An 11,704-nucleotide genomic window follows, 5' to 3' on the forward strand; every position below is an offset into this window, starting at 1 on the left:
AACAGTTACTAAAAATGAGTTATCAAAGCTGAGTAACACTCAACAACCTTATACATAATTGAGTCACCTTACTTCTGCCAAGGCATAGGTGAGTAGAGATATTTCTGATGAAAAATTTGGGACACCTTCTAAAGTTTTGGGGTTTGCAAAACAAAAAAAGAAGACTATTTTATTTATAAAGACACAAGCTAGATAATGATGGCAGAAAGCTGTGGTTATCAAAGCCAAATTGCAATGAGAGACAGGCTATCACATTGTCTTAGAGAGTTTTATGATAAAGGTTATATTTCCTGTACGTAAAACACACTTAAGAAGTAATATAAGTTTTAAACACACAATGGGAAATAACTGAAAGCTTCCAGGGACAATGTATCTTCAATATAAGTGTCTGAAAGTTAACCCGCCATTTCAGACCATCCTGAATTTCAAAACGGGCTTGTTTTAGAACAAATGAGAGGAGTTTCCTGCTTCATCTAGAGCTTCAGTTTCCAAAGCAGTAATATATTTAAGATAGTACCTTAACCAGTGCATGTAAATCCTGAGCCCATGTCTCAAGAGAAGGTTATTCAGTAAACACTTGTCTCCTTGGAAGAGTTGAGGATGACAGGAGAGAGCGTCATTTGTTTAAGACTAAAAGCTTGCTACTTTTTTTAATTATCTCCTTACCCAGTGTTAGGGTGAGAAAGGAACACAACTGCATAAATTCTGTCATTTATACCATCTAAAAAATCTTCTTTTAGAATGAATGAAAATTACACAAGTACATGTCGTCGTGGAAATTTCATTACTCATACCAGGTTCATTCACCATCAGAGAAATTATTTTAAAACATATTGAGCTAAAAAATGGTAAATGAGGCCTATAAAATTTTGGAAGAATAAAAAATTCTAACCAGAAAATTAAGCCTAATATACAGGAGAAAGCTAAAGCAACGACGACAACAACAAAAACAGAATGAACTTTATCTCCAAGCAAATGTAAGACATTAATAAAAATGCACAAAATACCTATAAAAATAGAAATATGTTTCAAAGAAGTGGTATTTCAGACTTGTTATCTGACCACAATGAAATTAAATATAAAATAAAAATTTTAAATAATTTTAGAAATTATATGTTCATTTCTTATTGCATTTTCAGTTTGCAGATGTTTCTACTCTTAATTTCTTAATAAAGGTTTGCATAGAAAATCTTCAAAATCTTCAAAATGGTGGGTTAGCTTTCAGACACTTATATTGAAGATACGTTGTCCCTGGAAGCTTTTAGTGATTTCCCAATGTGTGTTTAAAAATGAGCTGATATGGTTCTCATGAATCTCTAAGTTAAAGAAGGAGTACCTGATAGAGACAGATTATACAAGCCCATGAATGGTAGAAACAAAATTTCGAATGAGGAGTTACTTTGAATATACGAAGCTCTAGCACCCAGAAACAAACACTGTTGTTGGGAGTGTAAACTAGTTCAACCAGTGTGGAAGACAGTGTGGTGATTCCTCAAGGATCTAGGACCAGAAATACCATTTGACCCAGCAATCCCATTCCCGGGTATATACCCAAAGGATTAGAAACCATTCTACTATAAAGACACATGAACACGTATGTTTATTGCAGTTATTCCCAATAGCAAAGACTTGAATCCAACACAAATGCCCATCAGTGATAGACTGACTAAAGAAAATGTGCCCCATATACACCACAAATACTATACAGTCATTAGAAAGGATGAGTTCATGTCCTTTGCAGGGACATGGATGAAGCTGGAAACCATCATTCTCAGGAAACTAACACAGGAACAGAAAACCAAACACTGCATGTTCTCATTCATAAGTGGAAGTTGAACAATGAGAACACATGGACACAGGGAGGGGAACATTACACACTGGGGCCTCTTTGAGGTGCAGGTTTAGGGGAGGGACAGCATTAGGAGAAATACCTAATGTAGATGATGAGTTGATGGGTGCAGCAAACCACTATGTCACGTGTATTCCTATGTAACAAACCTGCACGTTCTGCTCATGTACCCCAGAACTTAAAGTATAATTCTAATAAATTAAAATAAATACCTAATGCAATGAAAAAAAGAATTCATCTTCAAAGTGCAATTTATTTACATTAATACAGATTTATTTAATCCAGTTAATGCAAATCTTAATTGTACAGCTTGATAATTTTTTTACACATGTAAAAAAAAACATATGTATCTGTGTAACTACAACAAAGATCATCTAGTTCCCTTTATGTCTTCCTTTTGTCTCTTCCAAGTTGATACCTTCACAAAGGAAATCACTATTCTAACATTGGTGGGGAGGGAGAGCTGACTCTTCTTGCTGATTTGTTAAGAATTCCTTGTGGATGTTGGATATCAATATTTTGCCCAATATCTTCCAACGTGTGGCTTGCATCTTTATTCATAATGGAGCTGTTTCATGAGCAGAAAGTTTTAGTTGCACGAAGATAAATTCATCAATCTTTTATTTTGTGGTTTTTCTTTTGGTCTTCTTTAAGAAATCTTGGCCTAATCCAAGTCATAAAGATAGTCTACTATGCTAAAGTTGTAATTGTTTTCCAATTAGTTTTTGCATATATGTTGTAGGATCATTACAAACTGACCCAGCATCATTTATTGAAAAGGCCTCAGTGACAGATTAGGTATTGTTATTAATTATGTATCTATGTGGGGCAATTAATAGACTGGCTATTTTTTACCCTTTGTCTATATTTCTGTTACTGAACAGATACCACATTATATTAATTTCTGTAGCCTTATAAAACATTTTCATATTAGGTAGAATAATCATCCTATCTTGTTCTTTTTCTTTCTTTTTGTTTTCAAGTTTTCCTGTTTTTGATTCTTTTCATTCCTGTAGAAATTTTAGACTCTGCTTGCAATTTCACACACAAAAAATGCTGAAATTTTTAAATTCAGATTGCAGTAAGTATTTAGCTCAATTTAGGGAAAAATCATAACTTAAAGATAACTTTTTTTGCTTTATTATTACAATGTTTGCGTTGAATTTTTGTTGCCGTTATTTGTGTGTTAAGTTTTAGGACACTAAAAAAAGTACAGAAAATTTCTGTATACCCTTCACCCAGCTTGTCCCAATGTTACTATGTTATATAACCATATACATTATCAAACCCAGGAAATTCATTTTGGTAGAATACTATTAACTCATTCAAATTTCACCAGTTGTTATATGTATTGTGTGTGTGTGTTTGTAAAATTCTATGAAATTTTTATCACATGTGTAGATTTATGTAACCTTCGCCCCAATCAGGATACAGAGCTGTTTTATTACCACAGAGAAACTTCCTCTTGTTATTCCTCAATAGTCAGTCACACCCTCTCCCCAAACCTCCTAACGTCTGGAGACCAGTGATCTGTTCTACATCACTATAATTTCATTGCATAGATACAGATATAGATATAAAACATACATTATGTAAACTTTAGAGATTAACTTTTCTTTTTTTTACAAAGTACAATGCCCTTGAGCTCTATCCAAGTTATCATATGTGTCAATAATTTGTTCTTTTTAATTTCTGAATAGCATTCTAGTGTCTAATTGTACCAAAGTTTGTTTATGCATTTGTATTGAAGAACATTTGTGTTGTTTACAGATTTTGCTATTACAAGTGAAGGTCCATAGCTATGGACCTTCATGTACAGGTTTTTGAATGACTGCAAGTTTTTATTTCTCTAGGATAACGATCCAGGAACATTCGGTTGTAAAACGAATCATTGCCATCCTTGTGTGGTATAATAAATACATATTTAACTGCATAAAATACTGCCCCTTTTATTTTCCAAAACAGCTGTACTTAGTTTGTGTGTGTGTGTGTATGTGTGTGTGTGTGATGGAGTCTCGCTCTGTTGCCAGGCTGGAATACAATGGCGCGATCTCAGTTCACTGCAACTTCTGCCTCCTGGTTTCAAGCGATTCTCCTGCCTCAGCCTCCCGAGTAGCTGGGACTACATCAACACGCCCAGCTAACTTTTGTATTTTTGGTAGACATGGGGTTTCATCATATTGCCGAGGATGATTTTGATCTCCTGACCTCGTGATCCACCCGCCTCAGCCTCCCAAAATGCTGGGATTACAGGTGTGAGGCACTGCGCCCAGCCAGCTGTACCACTTTTTATTCCTACTAGCAATTTTTGAAATACCCAGTTGCATTGCATCTTATTTAGCACTTGGCATTACCAATAATTTTATTCTGACAAGTGTGTAGTTTATTTTATCACAGATTTAATTTTCATTATAAAAATATATTGGAAATCATTTTAGTGTTTTTGTTTGTTTTGCTTATTTAGGTGTTTATCCTATTTGATAAGATGCCTCCTAATGTCTTTTATCATTTATTTTCACTGTTGACTTTTAGTGTTTTTTATACATTCTAGAGAACAGGCCTTTGTCACATTTGTGATTTTCATATATTGACATATGTATTTAATTCGTGAGTTGTCTGTTTAACTCTTTTGCTCATAGTCTGATTGGATTTAGTTTCTATGTACTGATAAATATATAGTTAACTGCATATTCTCTACACAAGTCCTTTGACAGAGCTGTGATTTGTAAATATTTTCTCCTAATCTCCCTTTAACAGAACAAAAGTTTTTAATTTTCAAGAAGTCCTACTTAGACAGTTTTTCTTAAAGGATCATGTCTTTGCTGTCATTACCCAATAATTATTTGCCTAACCCCAAGTCATAAAGATTTTCTTCTACGTCAAATGGATAAATTCCTGGACACATACACTCTCTCAAGATTAAACCAGAAAGAAGGTGAATTTCTGAATAGACCAATAACAGGCTTTGAAATTGAGGCAATAATTAATAGCCTACCAACCAAAAAAAGTCCAGGACCAGACGGATTCACAGCCGAATTCTACCAGAGGTACAAAGAGGAGCTGGTACCATTCCTTCTGAAACTATTCCAATCAATAGAAAAAGAGGGAATCCTCCCTAACTCGTTTTATGAGGCCAACATCATCCTGATACCAAAGCCTGGCAGAGACACAACAAAAAAAGAGAATTTTAGACCAATATCCCTGATGAACATCGATGCGAAAATCCTCAATAAAATACTGGCAAACCGAATGCAGCAGCACATCAAAAAGCTTATCCACCACAATCAAGTTGGCTTCATCCCTGGGATGCAAGGCTGGTTCAACATGCACAAATCAATAAATGTAATTTATCATATGAACAGAACCAATGACAAAAACCACATGATTATCTCAATAGATGCAGAAAAGGCTTTTGACAAAATTCAACAGTGCTTCATGCTAAAAACTCTCAATAAACTAGGTATTGATGGGACGTACCTCAAAATAATAAGAGCAATTTATGACAAACCCACAGCCAATATCATATTGAATGGGCAAAATTGGAAGCATTCCCTTTGACAACTGGCACAAGACAAGGATGCCCTCTCTCACCACTCCTATTCAACATAGCACTGGAAATTCTGGCCAGGGCAATTAGGCAAGAGAAAGAAATAAAGGGTATGCAATTAGGAAATGAGGACGTCAAATTGTCCCTGTTTGCAGATGACATGAATGTATATTTAGTAAACCCGATCATCACAGCCCAAAATCTCCTTAAGCTGATAAGCAACTTCAGCAAAGTCTCAGGATACAAAATCAATGTGCAAAAATCACAAGCATTCCTATACACCATTAAGAGACAGAGAGCCAAATCATGAGTGAACTCCCATTCACAACTGCTACAAAGAGAATCAAATACCTAGGAATCCAATTTACAAGGGATATGAAGGACCTTTTCAAGGAGAACTACAAACCACTGCTCAACAAAATAAAAGAGGACAAAAACAAGTGGAAGAATATTCCATGCTCATGGATAGGAAGAATCAATACCATGAAAATGGCCAAACTGCCCAAAGTTATTTATACATTCAATACCATCCCTATCAAGGTACCAATGACTTTCTTCACAGAACTGGAAAAAACTACTTTAAAGTTCATATGGAACCAAAAAAGAGCCCACATTGCCAAGACAATCCTAAGCCAAAAGAACAAAGCTGGAGGCATCACGCTACCTGACTTCAAATTATACTACAAATCTACAGTAACCAAAGCAGCATGGTACTGGTACCAAAACAGATTTATAGACCAATGGAACAGAATAGAGGTCTCAGAAATAATGCCATACATCTACAACCATCTGATCTTTGACAAACCTGACAAAAACAAGCAATAGGTAAAAGATTCCCTATTTAATAAATGGTGCTGGGAAAACTGGCTAGCCATATGTAGAAAGCTGAAACTGGATCCCTTCCTTACACCTTATACAAAAATTAATTCAAGATGGATTAAAGACTTAAACGTTAGACCTAAAACCTTAAAAACCCTAGAAGAAAACCTAGGCATTACCATTCAGGACATAGGCATGGGCAAGGACTTCATGTCTAAAACACCAAAAGCAATGGCAACAAAAGCCAAAATTGACAAATGGGATCTAATTAAACTAAAGAGCTTCTGCACAGCAAAAGAAACTACCATCAGAGTGAACAGGCAACCTACAGAATGGGAGAAAATTTTCGCAACCTACTCATCTAACAAAGGGCTAATATCCAGAATCTACAATGAACTCAAACAAATTTACAAGAAAAAAACAAACAACCCCATCAAAAAGTGGGCAAAGGACATGAACAGACACTTCTCAGAAGAAGACATTTATGCAGCCAAAAAACACATGAAAAAATGCTCACCATCACTGGCCATCAGAGAAATGCAAATCAAAACCACAATGAGATACCATCTCACACCAGTTAGAATGGCAATCATTAAAAAGTCAGGAAACAACAGGTGCTGGAGAGGATGTGGAGAAATAGGAACACTTTTACACTGTTGGTGGGACTGTAAACTAGTTCAATCATTGTGGAAGTCAGTGTGGCGATTCCTCAGGGCTCCCGAGGCTTCTGCATTCTTCACGTAGTTCTTGAGCCTTGGCTTTCAGCTCCATCAGGTCCTTTAAGCACTTCTCTGTATTGGTTATTCTAGTTATACATTCTTCTAAACTTTTTTCAAAGTTTTTAACTTCTTTGCCTTTGGTTTGAATTTCCTCCTGTAGCTTGGAGTAGTTTGATCGTCTGAAACCTTCTTCTCTCAACTCGTCAAAGTCATTCTCTGTCCAACTTTGTTCTGTTGCTGGTGAGGAACTGCGTTCCTTTGGAGGAGGAGAGGTGCTCTGTTTTTAGAGTTTCCAGTTTTTCTGCTCTGTTTTTTCCCCATCTTTGTGGTTTTATCTACTTTTGGTCTTTGATGATGGTGATGTACAGATGGGTTTTTGGTGTGGATGTCCTTTCTGTTTGTTAGTTTTCCTTCTAACAGACAGGACCCTCAGCTGCAGGTCTGTTGGAGTTTGCTAGAGGTCCACTCCAGACCCTGTTTGCCTGGGTATCAGCAGCGGTGGCTGCAGAACAGCGGATTTTCGTGAACCGCGAATGCTGCTGTCTGATCGTTCCTCTGGAAGTTTTGTCTCAGAGGAGTACCCGGCTGTGTGAGGTGTCAGTCTGCCCCTGCTGGGGGGTGCCTCCCAGTTAGGCTGCTCGGGGGTCAGGGGTCAGGGACCCACTTGAGGAGGCAGTCTGCCCGTTCTCAGATCTCCAGCTGCGTGCTGGGAGAACCACTGCTCTCTTCAAAGCTGTCAGACAGGGACATTTAAGTCTGCAGAGGTTACTGCTGTCTTTTTGTTTGTCTGTGCCCTGCCCCCAGAGATGGAGCCTACAGAGGCAGGCAGGCCTCCTTGAGCTGTGGTGGGCTCCACCCAGTTCCAGCTTCCTCGCTGCTTTGTTTACCTAAGCAAGCCTGGGCAATGGTGGGCGCCTCTCCCCCAGCCTTGCTGCCGCCTTGCAGTTTGATCTCAGACTGCTGTGCTAGCAATCAGTGAGACTCCGTGGGCGTAGGACCCTCCGAGCCAAGCGCGGGATACAATCTCCTGGTGCGTCATTTTTTAAGCCCATCGGAAAAGCACAGTATTAGGGTGGGAGTGACCCGATTTTCCAAGTGCCGTCTGTCACCCCTTTCTTTGACTAGGAAAGGGAACTCCCTGACCCCTTGCGCTTCCTGAGTGAGGCAATGCCTTGCCCTGCTTCGGCTCATGCACAGTGCGCTGCACCCACTGTCCTGTGCCCACTGTCTGGCACTCCCTAGTGAGATGAACCCGGTACCTCAGATGGAAATACAGGAATCACTCGTCTTCTGTGTTGCTCACGCTGGGAGCTCTAGACCGGAGCTGTTCCTATTCAGCCATCTTGGCTGCCAGCCCTCATATTATTTAGATATTAAAGAAAATTAATCTAGAAAAAGAATAATATGAGCAAATAATTACACCAAATATTTTTATTATACTTAGGAGTTTTTCCTGGATTTTTTAAAAACATGCAACTATCTAGGAACAATTAAACTCAGCAATTCAGAGGAAGCCAATTAAAACTACCTGTGAAGATACAGTATAACTATATTTCTAACAAATCAGTTTATTAGGGGGCTGAAAAGGTGTTTTAGTTGATAATATGTAAAAGTAGACAGTTCTGCTATAATATGATACTGAGATTTTCAATACACTTTATGTTGGTAAAACTGCACATTGAAAAGGTAAAATTTATAGGGCAAATAGGGATAAACCATTCAAAACTTACAAGATGTTTAATCAGGAAATTAACTCTAACTTGTGATAAAATTAGTAGCCCTGCTGAATTACTTCTTGCACTTTAAATCAGTGTCACATAGCCAATGACTGCTCCCTGACATTAAGCCCTTCTTCTTCTCCTGGAGTTAACGCTTTTTCCTGCAAATTGTAGGTACTTGTATTCGTTTACTTTTAATAAAGTCTATAGAATCAGTATTTAGCATCTGATCCCTGGTAGCTATCTTCACTAGTTAAGTTTTAGCACCAAGGAAATATCTTTGCAACTACCTAATTGGCACTGCTAGCTTCACCAGACAGCTTACAATTATAGAATGCATAGAGGATACTGAAGGTAAATAACACACTACTTGTGGAAAAGACAAAATTTCTGTGAAATTTTAAGTTTCCTTAGACAGGGAAAACCCTATCAAAAGTAAGGGCAGTGAATAGAGGGATTGAGGAAGGCAAATGTATTTTAAACTATTTAGCAGATAAAATTAAAAGGATCATATGATTGAATTTGTGGCAGTGAGACAAAATAGCTGAGATTAAGTCCCAAATGTCAAATTGACCTCAATCCAACATGTGTGATTCTTGTATTCATCTTTGTATTCTCCTAAAATGCTATAAGTACTGAATAAGTATTCAATTTCTAAGATATTTCATCTGTAAAATAATTGTCTATTTATTCTCCAGATTTTAAAGGCAAGTTAAAAAAAGTTAGTAGTGGGGTTGAGGTAAATCTTACAAAAGGAAGCCAATTATTACTTCTACAGAAACATGAGGGATCACCTCCACCTCACTCACTTTATATCCTCTATGAGCTTTTTGCCAAGGTCTAGGAAACAAATTGATACAAGACATATTAACGAGGGGAAAGCATATAAGTTTTATTCATTTTACATGTACATGGGAATCTTCACAAGAATGTGAAGTCCAAATAAATGTTCAAAGTAAGATGTTTTTATAATTTTAGAAAAAGAATGATAAATTGCAGAAAAAATTACAGAAAAAAGAGAAACTGGCTCGAAGCCATACATTCCAAGGGAGTCACAAGGAGGTATATGGGGGTGTAAAGATAGTGAAAAATAAGGGTTAATTCTGGTAGTTTATTTATTCAGGTCCACTGCATTCCTCCAGCTGTCAGGCTCTGGTGAAGGGCTATTTTCTATTTCGATACAGAGAGGGTACTGGAAGAGTATCAGAATGTACCAGAGGTTCCTGGAAGAATCTTTAGAACTTGCTGCATGCTGAAAAGACAGGTAAGATAACCTTTTTCTCCAATGTTAACCAAAATTTCTCAAATGTTTTCAGCTCAAACTAATAAATATGCTGACTCAGCATATTTGTGGATGGCATGTCATTCACTCCTTCACTCTACTCAATTATTTCACTATTGAACCACAGCTTGTTGTGATGAGAAGGATACTCATCCTTCAAAATAGAAAGAATTCTCATGCCCCTTTCCATAAATCAAACTTTGCTAATTTAATACATAAGAAATTTCTAAATGCACACAGTGTGGTATGAAATGCTAATAGATACTGCATGCTGTAAAATTTGCATCTTCTAGCCTGAGGACATGAAACAATTAAAGAATGACTGTGAAGTGAAAAATAACCACAGTGTAACATTTGGATGGAAAGAAAAATGGCTAAAATGAGGCACAATGAACAGTGAGCCAAGGACTCTGTGAGGTAATGAATTCATTAATTTCCCCAAGAGGAATTATTGTCCAACTTTCAAAATTATCAGGACTACATTCTCATAAACAATGTAGCAAATGACAGTACATTTGGGTAATTTGACTTCTTTCTCCATTGTTCTTCTTAATGACCATAAGGAGAAAGGAGTGGCCTCTGAGTGCAGATACTGTCAGTGGGGATGAGCTTATTGCTTCCCTGAGCCAGAGCCTACGGGGGTAAAAGAATTTTGAAGTCATTTCTGATAGCCTTGAAATGCTCAGCATTCATTGGTGACCTCTTTATCTCCATTCACAGAGACATTGGTATGAAAAATAGGATGACGATTGCCTATACAGGAATGTCAGTAGGTGGGACTTCAATGATGCCATTTACCAATAAGGTAAAGGCATCCATATTGTTTTTCAGTAAACTAACTTCAGAGAGATGGAATGATTTCCCCAAGGCCATAGTATGTCAGAGAAAATCAAGAGCTAGGTCTCCTGATTCCCTCCATGAATCACTATCTGGAATGGGTAAAGGGTCTGAACTGGGCACCACTGCTTAATTTAGTCCTCCCTCAGGCTCTTTCCAGTAATAACAACTAACAAAAACAGCAGGCATTGTGTCTTGGTCTATTCAAGCTTCTATGACAAAAATATCTTAAACTGGGTAACTTATAAACAAGAGAAATGTATTTCTCAGAGTTGTGGAAGCTGGGAAGTTTAAGACAAAGTGACTGAAGATTCAGTGTCCTGAGAAGTCTTGCTTTCTGGTTCATAGATGATGCCTTCTATGACAACCTAGATGGGACCGTCTGCTGTAACCTCACATGGTAGAAGGGACAAATAAGCTCCCTTGAGCCTCCTTTAGAAAGGCATTAATCTTATTCAAGACGGTGCTATCCTCATGACCTAATCATTTCCCCAAAGGCCCCAACTCCTAATACTATGACATTGAAGGTTAAGATTTAAGCATATGGATTTGGGGAGGATACAAACACCCAGACCATCACACATTCCCACCACTATCCTAGACTGCATGATCTCATTCACTTGCTGCTCACTCTCTCCATCCTTCTTGGGACTGCCCTCACGGGCATATGCACAGGATCCCACACTCAAAGGGCTCCATGCATGGTTTCATGCTCTGCTATTATCATTGGAATATTTAATAATTTCATCGCTGAGTATTCATGTGACAGAAGAGCTGGACAGGTTGGCAGCATTAGCAAGCAGTTTTGGTCCAGTAGTAGTGACTACACGAGGGGGCTCAGGCAATACCCACATGGGGTAATTGGCCTGGCCTTCTCAGGCACGCGCGCGCACACACACACACACACACACACACACACACATCTTGTAATAC

The 11,704-nt window shown here is 37.8% G+C and overlaps 1 protein-coding gene across 4 annotated transcripts in view; it reads right to left on the reverse strand.

Moving 5' to 3' along the window:
- The window catches only part of LOC129033190 (olfactory receptor 2L13), a 161,339-nt gene that overhangs the window by 18,248 nt on the left and 131,387 nt on the right, over positions 1-11,704 (reverse strand). The window lies entirely within an intron of this gene.

This window comes from Pongo pygmaeus, chromosome 1, assembly GCF_028885625.2.
Source record: "Pongo pygmaeus isolate AG05252 chromosome 1, NHGRI_mPonPyg2-v2.0_pri, whole genome shotgun sequence".
Classification (NCBI taxonomy): Eukaryota; Metazoa; Chordata; class Mammalia; order Primates; family Hominidae; genus Pongo; species Pongo pygmaeus.